The sequence below is a fragment of the Pyrus communis genome, chromosome 5 (assembly GCF_963583255.1).
Source record: "Pyrus communis chromosome 5, drPyrComm1.1, whole genome shotgun sequence".
In the NCBI taxonomy this organism is placed as follows: domain Eukaryota; kingdom Viridiplantae; phylum Streptophyta; class Magnoliopsida; order Rosales; family Rosaceae; genus Pyrus; species Pyrus communis.
The window spans coordinates 24,339,914-24,354,104 of NC_084807.1; the positions used below are offsets into that span (position 1 = coordinate 24,339,914).

The 14,191-nt window shown below is 40.2% G+C and overlaps 1 pseudogene; it reads left to right on the top strand.

Annotated features, from left to right (window-relative positions):
* The first annotated feature begins 641 nt into the window (after positions 1-641).
* On the top strand, positions 642-5,445 carry LOC137734459 (clathrin light chain 2-like; annotated as a pseudogene).
* The last annotated feature ends 8,746 nt before the right edge of the window (positions 5,446-14,191 follow it).

Genomic DNA, 14,191 nt, shown 5'->3' on the forward strand with positions numbered 1-14,191 from the left:
AGCCACGACTGAAAAATGTATTACCACTATAGGTTTAAGACAAAATAAATAAATTGAACATGTAAAAAAAATGTCGATCTCATGGAACTTCTCCAAATAAGTTACAAAAAGAAGTTAGAATTATCAAATGCATTAACAAGAGAAACCTTTCCAAGAGGTTTAAGATTATTGCAGCTGAGATGGAGCCTTTCCAAAATTGTATTCTGACATTTTATCAAACATAATCTTCAACGTAGTCGGGCAACTCAGAAGAAACCTGAAAACGGTACCAGATGAGTTACCTGTAGCTGTAGATTCTTTAAATTCGAACGAAGTGAATCGACCAGTTTCATTTCCAAATGAATTTGCAGAATTGATAGGTGAAAATAGAAAAGGACGTTCTCGACAGTATTAGGCCTTGATCGTATGGTCTCTAGGCAAATCCAAATCGAGCAGGAAGGAAGAAGTTGAGGAGGAAACATCGAACCTTGTGAACCTCATATTCTGGGTACCGAATCGAGGAGCAGAATCGGGCTTAAGGGACGAACCCACAATCACAAAAACATCCAAATTAAAAACATAGGACCAGATATTGTCAGCCACCAAATGACGGCCAGTGAGTCGGCCCAGCCCAACATAAAGCCTGCCGATATTTTTCCTGCATGAGTTTTGCCTTTGGGAGCATTTCGCTCGGCATTTCGCTCATCAGTGCACTTGACTTGCTCATGGCCTTGTTTGCTCAGCCCGAAGACAACTCGGTCCGGACCACCGGGTCAACTCGCCCGTTCGATGACGACAGTTACCTGGGCTACAACTCCCGACTCTCCTCCCAGCTAGGGATGGGCAATGATTATGATGAGCGGGTAACCACAGTTATTTATCCATAACCATTTAAACTTTTACCCATATAACCATTTACCCGTTGGGTATTTACATAAATGGGTATACACATTGCCATGACCGTTTATAAACGGTTAACTATACTCATAACCGCATATTCATTTACCCATAACCGCATATTCATTTACCGCATATTCATAACCGCATATTCATAACCGCATATTCATTTACCGCATATTCATAACCGCATATTCATTTACCCGTTTACTTTTTTTTTTTTTTTTTTTTTTTACCCTTCTACCTATTTTTTTAACAACTTGGAAATTCAAAATAAATTTATCATAATTTTCTTTTTTCTAACTATTAAATAACGTTATAAGTACATTTAACATGTATTTTTATATTAACGGCAATATTATTTATGAATATATACGATGTCTCCCAATTATTTGACGGTCAATCTATTACAAGAATCATGCATGGTTGTAGGTTAATTAATATTCTTATATACATATATATATATATATATATATGTGTAAGTATGCATCAGTTTGCTAATAGGCTAATTTGATAAATATTTGGATTTTTATTTAGAAACATATGTTCATCGATCCAAGCCATTTAATCGATTTCTAATTTTGGGGTCAAATATTTATTGACAACTCGAGGCCAATTAAATATATATATATATATATATATATATAAGTACGCATCATCTAATAATAATATGTTTCTAAATGCTCAAGGTAATCATTATCTTGAATTGGTCAAAGCTCTAAAAGACTCCAAAACAAAAATGTCGAACACTAATGCTTTAGCATATTCAATCACATATATTAAACATTAACCCATTCTATCAACTATATTTTTTTCTCTCAAGTGAGGCATAAATATATATATATATATATATATATATATTATGGCCCTTTATAACCAAATATATCTCGGGATACTAAACTTAGTTAGAAACTAGTTTTTTTTTATTATTATTATTTTTTTTTTTTTTAGTTTTACATATATTAAAATAAACGGTTAAATGGGTGCCCGTTTATAACTACAAGTAATACTCATAACCGTCCATTTAAATTTCACAGGTAAATAGTTATACCCATAACGATTTATTTATCTAAATGGTTACCCATAACCGTAACCGTCAAATTTAAATTGGCAGATAATCGCGGTTACTCATAACCAATGGGTATTTGCCCATCCCTATTGAGGATCTTCCTGACCAAGCCCATTGGTATGAAGATAGCGACTTTTTTGGGGACTAGTCGCTAGCTTTATAGCGATTATGCTAAAAGAGAATAGCTAGCAAAGTACCGATCGTATCATTTTCTTTTTTCTTTTTTCTCTTTTTTTCTTTTTTTCTTTTTCCATTGAATAGCTATAGTAGAGTAAAATAGTAATCACAATGCAAAGTATCAACCTAACAACAAAAAGTGCTGGCACATGGAGTCCTATTCATGGACCTAAATAAAAAAATAACTAAAAATTGAACTAATCTAATTGTTAGGCTATAAAATTGGGAAGGGGATTATTTCTAAATCTCTTCCATCAAATCCATCCAATCACCTAATTCAGACCCTTGAAATTTAGTCCAACTACTAAAGTAGTTATAACTTTTAAAGGAGCCTCATGTTTGTAGCCGTTGGATCAAATTTCAAGGGCCTGTATTGATTAATTGGGTGGATTTGTGTAGGAATGGATCCGAAGAGGATCTCTTTCCATAAAATTGGACCTATTTCAAGTTAGTTTATTTACACATAATAGATTTGTAAGGAAGAAGTTAATTTAAACCACATATGAATGAAACTCTTTTTGTCAACTATAAGAGGGTGAAAAAACATTTTTGTCTTCTATCACAAAATAAAATTATGGACAATAAAGTAATTTGCGCAAACTAAATTTTACAGTTGTTTTTAAAAGCATCATCCACATGTAATCCTAACAAATCACCTACAAGAACTCCAAATTTTTACTGGTGTATTGTTTTATGAAACTTCGAATTTCTCTACATTCATTTCTCATTTGTCTCTCTCTACGTTCATTTTTCTTATCTGATACTAGTGGAGAAAAATAAACAAAATAATATATGGCTCATGTTTCACTTCAATCTCTAACAACTCTAATAATATATATAGGTACGCATCATCTGTTAATAATATGTTTTTAAATGCTCAAGGTAACCATTATCTTGAATTGGTCAAAGCTCCAAAAGACTCTAAAACAAAACTGTCAAACACTCTAATTCTTTAGCACATTCAATCATATATATTAAACATTAGCCCGTTCTATCAACTATATTTTTCTCTCAAGTGAGGCATGTACATATCCTTTATAACCAAATATATCTCAGGATACTAACCCTAGTTAGAAACTAATTTTTTTTTTTTTTTTTTTTAGTTTTACATATATTAAAATAAATGATTAAATGGGTACCCGTTTATAACCGCAAGTAATACCCATAATCTCTCATTTTAAATTTCACAAGTAAACGGTTATACTCATAACCGTTGATTAATCTAAACGGTTACCATAACTTTAACCGTCAAATTTAAATGGACACTAACCACGACTACCCATAACCAATGATATTTGCCCATCCCTAATCCCAGCGATTTGATAACTTCGTCGACTCCGAGTCGTTCAAGGATTCCGCCATCGATTCCCCAATCTTCCATGGCTCCGCCGTAAACGACGCTTTCAACACTCAGCCGGCGTCGGAGGCCTTCTCTCTTCCGTCGATCTACGCCGAATCGAATGGCCAGGGCTTTGATGGAGGGTTTGGCGGGTCCGACGATCCGATTTTGCCGCCTCCGTCGGAGATGCTGCCTGAGGAAGGCTTCGCTCTCAGAGAATGGAGAAGGTAGGGTCTCGAATTCTGGTTGTTTTTTATTGAACTGATAGTTCTGTATAGCAATTTAATTTTGACTCTTTTGTGCAATTTAGTTGAAAGTTGTTGGTTTTGAATTTGGCTTGATCTTTCTGTTGCTGAGAAATTGAGTGGAAGTTGTTGTTTTGATTTCGATAGTTTTCAAGAGTTGTATGCTTAGTGATCAGTAATCGTCTTTCTGATATCAAATCTTTATGAATTTGACGTGCCGATTGTTCGTATAAGATTGTGGAGCTGAATTCGAATCGAAAAAGAGATTGGTGATTGTTGTCAAATTGTAGTTAGACTATCAGAAAGTAATTTTATGTTTGCATTGAAGGTCGTGGGAGAAATAAATGGTTGAATTTTGTGAGGTTGTAAGGGAGTTATAATAATCCGAGCTTTTGTGACATTCAGGCAGAATGCGATTCATCTCGAGGAGAAGAAGAAGAGAGAAAAGGAGTTGTTGGTTCTGACAATTGAGGAAGTAGATGAATTCAAGGTGAAGAGGAAGATCACTACTGAAAATAACAAGGCTGCTAACAAGGAAAGGGAGAAGGTTTGATCAATTTAGCTTTCCAAAAAATATGATCGACACGGCACAATATTTTGTTTCAAATGAGCTCTTCTAGTAATGTCGATTTCAGACTTTACTGCCTCAATTTTAAGTTTTTGGTTGGAATGCATATGCTGATTCTTTGGGCTGATGCTTATAGTTTGGTTCTGGGATTGCTGATTCATTCAATAATAGAATAGTTGATCGAAATAAGCTTTGAAGAAGAGCCACAAATTGTTGTCACATATCTCCCCACATCCACTCAGCTTGGTTATTCATTAATATTTACAAGATCGTAACTTTTATTCTCTTTGCTGGGATTGAACTCTTGTGAATTCAACTAAGTGATGGTGACAACTGTTTAGGATTCTCTACGTAAATCTTAGCTACAATGTCTCCCTATTAGGCTTCTTCGTAAAACAAATACTACTAATGTTGGTCGTGTTGATGGTTTTCTGATTGTCTCTTTAGCTAATGATTTTGGAGTTGAACTTTGTCACAACTTTACAGTTTCTTCGCCTTTAATATCCATATCAATCTCTCTGGCATATTGTTTTGAACTTGTATTTTGGCGTTTCTCAGCTGTTCCTGGCTAATCAAGAGAAGTTTCATGCTAAGGTAGACAAGAACTACGGGAAGGCAATTGTGGACCTCATTCCCAATGAGGTGCCAGCTATAAAGAAGAAGAGGGAAGAAGGATACGGAAAAGAAGTCATCCATTCTCGTTGTCCAAGGTCCAAAGCCTAGAAAGCCAACCGAGCTTTCAAGGATGAGGCAGATACTTTTAAAATTGAAGCATAATACACCTCCCCACCTTAAGTCTTCACCTCCAGCCCCAGCTCCCACCAAGGATGCAAAACCGAGTACTTCTACTCCACCCAAGGCTGTAGTTGTGGCGGCTACCCCCGAGGCTGTAGTAGCTGCTTCGTAATATGCCTGGCGTTCTTTGTTAGGCTTATTTTGTAGAAACCATGTACTTCCATTACAACATTGTGGAGTTTTTCTTGTTTAGTTGAACATTTCCTGATGGGTATAATCGGTTCTTGGATTTTGTGTTTCATATGTACAAATGTGAGTCGGAAGGGAACTAGGACCTCTTCAAATTTTATTGTAATTATTGTTTTTTTTTTTTTTAGTGTTTCAGAAAATACATAGTAAACTCTATATTTTACGTTAAATTTTCATCTAATGGTTGAAGTAATCATTTAAATTGGGTTAAATTTTCATCTAATGGTTGAAATAATCATCTTAAGTCATATTTTTTTTTTATCCACCTACCTCAAGCATGATACTATGAAATGGCTTTGAACTTTTCGAATGACGAACCTTCAAGACCTTTAGGTGTCATAACAGCCTTAAGGGATAGTACTTGAGTACTTACTGGAGGATCGAACGTCGTTGCATGTTCAAACAACCTTAGAAGTTAGAACCTGAACGTAAAAGTCGTGTTTCTCCAACTGACGCTGAAACTCCAATCGTCCCTCTCCCTCTAGCTCAGACTACAACCCACCTAGATCGGCAACGGCAAACTCCAATTGTCATTGATTGATTTTGCCACTGGTCATCGTATAGCCTTGGAATCCTATTGTTAGAGATGTTAACATGCAAGAGGCCAACGGATAACATATTTAAAGATGATATGAACCTCCACAACTTTGTCTTGATGGCTCTACCAAAACATATGAAACCTAATTAAAAGGGTACAAAAACATATTAATTTGTGATACATGATTATAAAAAAGAATCTTATCATATAGCTAAATAAATAAATTAACCTGTGATATAGGTTGATTATAAAAAATAAAAATAAAATATATGAATAAGGTTTAGTGGAGGATAAAGAAAACTCCCTTTCTAAAACAGCCTTATAATTCGGTTCTAAATGCAATATCCTTTTTCATTAGTGAACGGAGAAGATTTAACTAATCAAAATCTCAACCGTTGACTCATTAAAAAAAAAAGAAAAAAAAGAAAAAAAAAAACCATGTGCAGGTTAGCAAAGCTCTTGAAAACACCTTCAACACAGCCCATGGTATGAGTACAGCAGCTTTCACTGCGCTCCCAGAAGTACACACATTCAACTTGCCAAAGATGAGAGGCTAATATGATCTCTGGTTTTTCAACAAAGTATCCGTAGAAAGCGAGCCACCAAAACTGTTCGGTACATAACCAGATTTCTTAACATTACAAATATCATGAATTACAACACCATCAGCATTTCGGTACACTTTACGTGAAGCACAGAGGCACAATTCCGGTCAGGTCTCTCAGAAAATTGGTTTTTTTTTTTACTATCAAGATGGTTGAAACCGAAGATGAAAAAATCATGTGGTAGATTAGAGATGCAGTTTATGTGGAATGATGGCAGCTCCCCCAAAACATTACCTACCGCGCACACTGGCAGGAGATCAACCACCTCTCTCACTGCCATTATCTGTTAGACAAATAAGGAATATGGTTGGAGTCCTTGTGTAATTGTATATAATATTATTATTGGAAGAATAAGCCGTCCTACAGCCGTCAAGCCGTCCTACCTTGTCCTACCTACACACTAGCCGTCCTACAGCCGTCAAGCCGTCCTACAGCCGTCCTACCTTGTCCTACCTACACACTAGGACGGCTACCTTGTCCTCTACAGCCGTCCTACCTTGTCCTACCTACACACTAGGACGGCTACCTTGTCCTACCTACACATTTGTATCATGTATATATATCCTTGTAATCTTGTAGAGAAACATAATGAAAAAATAAGCATTTTCTTCCATTTGCATTCTCTTCCATAAACATTCTCTTCCATTTGCATTCTCTTCCATTTTTCCACATTCACGTATCAATAACAAATATATTTTTTAGCCTACATACCTTTTTCTACATGGTATACAGAGCAGGTTTATAACCCTAGCCCTAATTTTTTTTTTGGCAGCTTTCTCTGCCGTTCCCATGGCTGTTCGTGGCCCGTCCCGTCCCTCCTCTGCTCGTCCTCCCCTCCACTGCACCTACTGCAATTTTGATTATCATACCCGAGACACCTGCCATAAACTTCATGGCTATCCCGTTGGCAATCCCCTCCATGGCCAACCGTGGCGACCACCGCGCCGTGCCACTGCTTCCAGTTCTTCCCGCAACCATGCACCTTCCAGTCCTCCCCGGCAGCCACGGTTTTCTGCTTCCCAGCCCCATAATTTCACCCAGGCCCATCACGTGCAAGGCACCCAGGCCCCCGCCTCCTCTTCTACTCCAGCGACCCACCAAGTGCACGGGGCCCAGCCCACTTTGCATGACTTGCAGCTTGCCATGCCTGACCTCTCTGCCGAGCAGCACTCCCGTGTTCTAGCTGCTCTACGTGACACCACCACCCCTCCTCAGGCCAATGCCGTGCTCACTACTGATTTTGCCCAAGGTTTGTTACCTGTCACCTCTCGTCATGGTCAATGGATTCTTGACAGTGGTGCTACGGATCATATTACTTCTTCCGCTTCATGTTTGGTTAATCGCTCTCCTTCACATTTGCCGCCTGTTTCTTTGCCTAGTGGTGCTTCCGCTCCCATTACTTTTACCGGCACTCTTCCTTTAAATTCATCAGTTACTTTGAAGGATGTTTTATGTGTCCCTAATTTCCGAGTGGACCTTTTATCGGTTGGTAAACTTACAGATGGATTATCGTGCTCCATAACCTTATTTCCTTCTTGGTGTGTTTTGCAGGACTTGGTTTCGAAGGCGATGATTGGTGTGGGTAAGCGACGTGGCGATCTGTATTACCTTGTGGCCCTTACCTCTTCTCTCCCCACCCGTCAACCTCTCTGCAACATCATTACCATCCCCTCCTCCCTCTGGCATAGGTGTCTTGGTCACCCCTCCTCTACTCGTTTGCAAGCTTTAGCATCTAACTCTCTTAATTGCACTTTTGATTCTAGTCATATTTGTGATGTTTGTCCGTTGGCAAAACAAACTCGTCAACCTTTTCCTTTGAGTTCAATTTCATCCACTTTCCCTTTTGCTTTAATTCATTGTGATATTTGGGGCCCGAATCGTCAATCCTCTTCTCTTTCTGGTGCTCATTATTTCTTAACCATTGTGGATGATTTTTCTCGCTTTACGTGGGTCTTCCTCATGAAATATAAATCCGACACTCAACAATTAATTAAGGATTTTTTTGCTTATGTCACTACCCAATTCCGCACTACCATCCAATGCATTCGTACTGACAATGGTGGTGAATTTTTATCTCTTCGTAGTTTTTTCTCTGATCATGGGGTGCTTTTACAAACTTCTTGTGTTTATACCCCCCAACAAAATGGCGTTGTTGAAAGAAAACATCGTCATCTTCTTGAAACCGCTCGCGCCCTTCGTTTTCAATCCCATCTTCCTATCAAGTTTTGGGGGGAATGTGTTCTTACCGCTACTTATCTCATCAATCGTCTCCCTACCCGTCTTCTCCATCATAAATCCCCATTTGAGGTTCTCTTTTCGAAAACCCCATCTTATGACCACTTCCGCGTCTTTGGTTGTCTGGCATATGCCACCTCTGTCACTCCCACCACCAAATTTTCCCCTCGGGCTCATCGTTGCATTTTTCTCGGTTATCCTCATAGACAAAAGGCCTATACCCTTTACGATCTCGACAATCACCGCATTTTCACTAGTCGAGACGTCATCTTTCACGAAACTACTTTCCCTTATGCCGTTTCTCACCCTCCTATCCCATCCTCTTCGCCTACCCTACCCATTCCACCCCCTCTGGACTTTACATATAACCCACCCCTTCCTGCCCCGACGCCTCACCCTCCTCCACCTTCCTCCCCTTCCACGCCTCCCACAGATTCCCTTGCTGCCCCATTACCCGTTCTTCCCCATGCCCCTGCCCTCTCGGTATCCCCTCCTTCCCCCCCCCCCCCCCCCCGCTACTTCCTTACCTTTCACCCTTTTACCCACGGACATCCCTACCCCCCCACTACCTACCAATCCTCCCCTTCCCCGCACCTCTTCCCGTGCCCATAAACCTCCATCCTATTTAAAAGACTACGTTTGCTCGCAGGTGATTCTGCCATCCCACCCATCTTCGACTTCGCAACCCAGTTCTACACAAGGTACGCGATATCCACTTTGTAATTTTCTCTCTTATCACCGTTACTCTCCCAGGCATTTTTCTTACATTAACTCTGTCAGTCGGACTGTGGAGCCTTCCTCCTTTGCCGAGGCTGCCACTGACCCCAATTGGCAACGTGCTATGACTGAGGAGCTTCAAGCTTTACATGCTAATGATACTTGGACTTTAACTTCCTTGCCCCCTGGCAAAATTCCCATTGGTTGTAAGTGGGTGTACAAACTCAAGCACAATTCTGATGGCTCTATTGACCGCTACAAAGCTCGTTTGGTTGCTAAAGGCTTCACTCAGGCTGAAGGTATTGATTATCATGACACTTTTTCTCCTACTGCTAAGATGATTACGGTGCGTTGTCTTCTTGCTCTTGCTGCTAGTCAGTCTTGGTCTCTTCATCAACTTGATGTTAATAATGCTTTCTTACATGGTGACTTACATGAAGAAATCTATATGTCTCCTCCTCCTGGTCTTCGGCGACAGGGGGAGAATCTTGTGTGTCGCCTTCACAAGTCACTTTATGGTCTTAAGCAGGCTTCTCGCCAATGGTTTGCCAAATTCACTAGTGCCATCATTTCTGCCGGTTTTCAACAATCCAAAGCTGACTATTCATTGTTCACTAAAAAGTCTGGTATTTCTTTCACAGCTTTGCTCATTTATGTGGATGATATTGTGATTACAGGCAATGATGCTAGTGCCATTAATTCTCTGAAGTCTTTTCTCCGTGATCATTTTCGGATAAAAGACCTTGGTGATTTAAAATATTTTTTGGGTATTGAGGTTTCTCGTTCCAAACAAGGGATTTATATTTCTCAACGCAAGTATGCATTAGAGATTCTCAAGGACTATGGTTTTTTGGGAGCACGACCCATTGCTTTTCCTATGGATGACACAAAATTATCTGATAAAGGAGAACTTCTCAAGGATCCTGAAAAGTATCGACGATTAGTAGGTCGGTTAATATATCTCACTATCACTCGGCCGGATATCACCTATTCTGTGCATGTTCTAAGCCGTTTTATGCACGAGCCAAGGATATCTCATATGGATGCTGCGCTTCGTATTGTTCGTTATTTGAAGGCTACTCCAGGTCAAGGTTTATTATTTCGTTCTGACAACCAGACCAAGTTAACTGCGTTTTGTGATTCTGATTGGGCAGGTTGCCCTATCACTCGCCGTTCGACTACTGGGTATTGTGTATTCTTGGGCGGTTCTTTGATTTCTTGGCGGACGAAACGACAGAAAACCGTTTCGCTCTCTTCAGCAGAGGCGGAATATAGGGCCATGGCAGGTGCTTGTTGCGAGATAGTTTGGCTTCGTTTTTTGTTGAAGGATTTGAACATTCCTTTGGATGGTCCTTCCATTTTATTTTGTGATAATCAAGCAGCGTTACATATAGCTGCCAATCCTGTTTTTCATGAACGAACTCATCACATTGAGATGGATTGTCACTTTATACGAGATAAGATTGTAGATGGCACAATAGAGACCAAGCATGTGGGTACGGCACAACAGTTGGCAGACTTGTTTACCAAACCTCTTGGGAAAGAAAAGTTTTCGGGTATGTTACGCAAGTTGGGAGTTCTTGACATCCACTCTCCAACTTGAGGGGGAGTGTTAGACAAATAAGGAATATGGTTGGAGTCCTTGTGTAATTGTATATAATATTATTATTGGAAGAATAAGCCGTCCTACAGCCGTCAAGCCGTCCTACCTTGTCCTACCTACACACTAGCCGTCCTACAGCCGTCAAGCCGTCCTACAGCCGTCCTACCTTGTCCTACCTACACACTAGGACGGCTACCTTGTCCTCTACAGCCGTCCTACCTTGTCCTACCTACACACTAGGACGGCTACCTTGTCCTACCTACACATTTGTATCATGTATATATATCCTTGTAATCTTGTAGAGAAACATAATGAAAAAATAAGCATTTTCTTCCATTTGCATTCTCTTCCATAAACATTCTCTTCCATTTGCATTCTCTTCCATTTTTCCACATTCACGTATCAATAACAAATATATTTTTTAGCCTACATACCTTTTTCTACATTATCTTCTACTTCACTCCCGTCTAAACAAAGGCCATTGTTGTTTACACTAACTTCGGAGCTAGCATTACTGCTAGTGGCAAGAGGAGAATCTGAAACACTAATTGTTCTGCTTCGTGCAGGCCCCGATCTCACACTGTACATGGAGGATGCAGGAATATTTGTCATCAACGGTCTTAAATTACCTGGAATAGATCGCCTTATATCCTGCAACCAACACCGAATCAAGAAAAAATTATGTTCAACAAACTTGTATCAAATATTTTCTCTAGATTAAAAGTAAATTTTGACTGCTTATCAAGCACACTGGGAGGGAATGAGGGAAAGCTATCTTCTACAACAGAGAATATGAGATACTTCCACAGAAATAGCATGCGCAACTTTGCAACGAACAGGCATTCTAGTCTCAATTCGCATGGGAATGTACACCGACTTGTAAGATGGAAAGATATGCTTACCATGTGGCGTATAGCCATACCAAGGGATTTCTTTGAGAGTGATCTACCAAAGCCTGAGCTGTCTGGGGATGAAGCTGACTTCCCGGAGTGGTTACCATGAGGAGAATGTTTGTCCTCTTGCGTCGGTGGTGCCAGTTTCCGCATATTTATTACCCTCTCGACCATTTTTGTTCCCATTAAAACAGGGCTCACATTGTCATTAACTTTAGAATGTCCACGACTGAATGCAGGAACAGAGCTCCCACTTGTATGACTAATGCCATTGGGAGCCCGTCCTCTTGAAGGAGAGCATGATAGCCGTCTTGGTCTTACATTGGGACCAGGCTCAACGGAAGATGATCGAGAACTGGGTGCTCCAGGCCTATCTCTAGTGGCTGAAAGTGGTCTGTCAGGAAGTATGGGGTTGAGGATCTTGAAGGTCTAGATCCTGGACCCCCAGACGATGAAGGCCTCCGGGTTGCAGAATTTGAAGAACTCAGCCCAGGGGAAGAAGTTGATTGTCTAGACACTAAGCTGGTCCTAGCAGCAGGCTCCGGCTGGGGGTTTGCTAACTATGATCACAATGAAGAAATGGCTAAGTAATACTACATGAAACTCAAGCACAATTAGAATTTAGAACTCAAAAGTGAGAAACTGAAACCACCACGAAATTTACCCTTTTATAAAGACTGATAAACGAGAGAAGCAGCATCTTCTACGAATTACAACATTCTAAACTCAATAGTTGTTGAATCTAGTAGTTAGATGCTAGATATGTAAATTTCTCTTAAATGCATTTTCTAAGTTAAGCAACGTAAAGTTTGAGACATGAGAATGAATGTCAATAGTTCAGATGTCCATATAACTACCAATTAAGCGTTATATACCAAGGATATCTTTTGCAACTTTTCTGCTTTAAAAAGGACTAAAGATGGATGCTAACTTCCAAAGTCTTAAACTCCCCTTCACACGCTACAAATAAATTTGGCTAAATGACAAAAAACTACCTCAACTATTGGTGTCACGACACTTTCTTACCTCATCTTTTAAAATTGACAATGTCATACTTCATCTTATGAATTTGTACCAATGTCAGACCTCCGTAGTTTTTATGTTACTTTATTTGTTAAGTGCTGACATGGCTAGAGACGGGAACCACTCACTAATCCAACTGGATTAAAATATAGTTAAATATATTTTTAATAATTAAATATTCAAAAATTAAAAATAAATTATTTTTTTATATAAAATTGTGGGACAAGTGTGGGACCCACTATGTTGTGTTGTAACCCAGCCAATTCTATTTTCTTCCCCTTTTTCTTTCTTCTTTTCCTCTTCCCCCGTGAACACTCTAGAACTCTCTCTCTTCTTTCATTTTCTGCAACCTTTCTCTCTCTCTAAGCTCTCAACTCTCTTTCTCTATCTCTCTAAGCTCCAAGAAGTAAACCACCTCATTTCCTCTCTAATTCGACCAAACCAACTTCCAAAAGTCTGAACGTTGAACTTTTGGGACATAGGGAACTCACATGTGGCGTTGCACATTGCATCGAGGCACCCCGTGTGCTTTGCCATTAATGCCGAGGGATTGAGCTCTCTCGAACTCCAACTCAGCTTCTGGTGTGGAGCTCTGGCAAGCTTCCACCTCTACAAATCCTTCCCCACCCGTCCCCCCCAACCTACCTCCACCACCCTTTCTCTCTCTCTCCTCTCTCTTCTCTCTCCCTGCAACCTACATCCCTAAAATCCCAAAACCCAGAAACCCTTCCCACCCATCCCCCACCCCCCCCCCAACCTTTCTCCACCACCCACCCTCTTCGATGCCAAGGAGGCCAACGATGGCTTCACCCGCAGCTCTTCGAGCTGGTCCCTGTTCATGTACAAAAAAAAAAAAAAAAAAAAAAAAAAAAAACCAATTCATCTTCCCCACCAGAGCCCACTCCCAAATTAGACACACCCCTTCTCCCCACCCGAGCCCACCCCCAAATCAGAGAAACTCCTTCTCTCTCTAATCCCTAGCCCCAAATCAGAGACACTCAATCTCTTTCTAATCCCTGCACCATCTGGATAGGAAGGGTGAGGTCAAAGTCAAACATGGCCCGCCTTCTCGAGATTTGGGAGGTTTGATGAGATTTTGGGTTTTGAGATTTGTAATCGGTTTTGGGATTTTGGAGATGCATGTTGCCCGAAGAAAGACAAGAGAGGCGAGAGAGTGAGAGGAGAAAGAGAGGGTGGGTGGTGGAGGAAGGTTTGGGGGGGGGGGGACGGGAGGGAAGGGTTTATGGGTTTTGGGATTTTAGGGATGCAGGTTACAGGAAAAGAGAAGAGAGAGAGAGAGATAAAGATGAGAGAGAGGG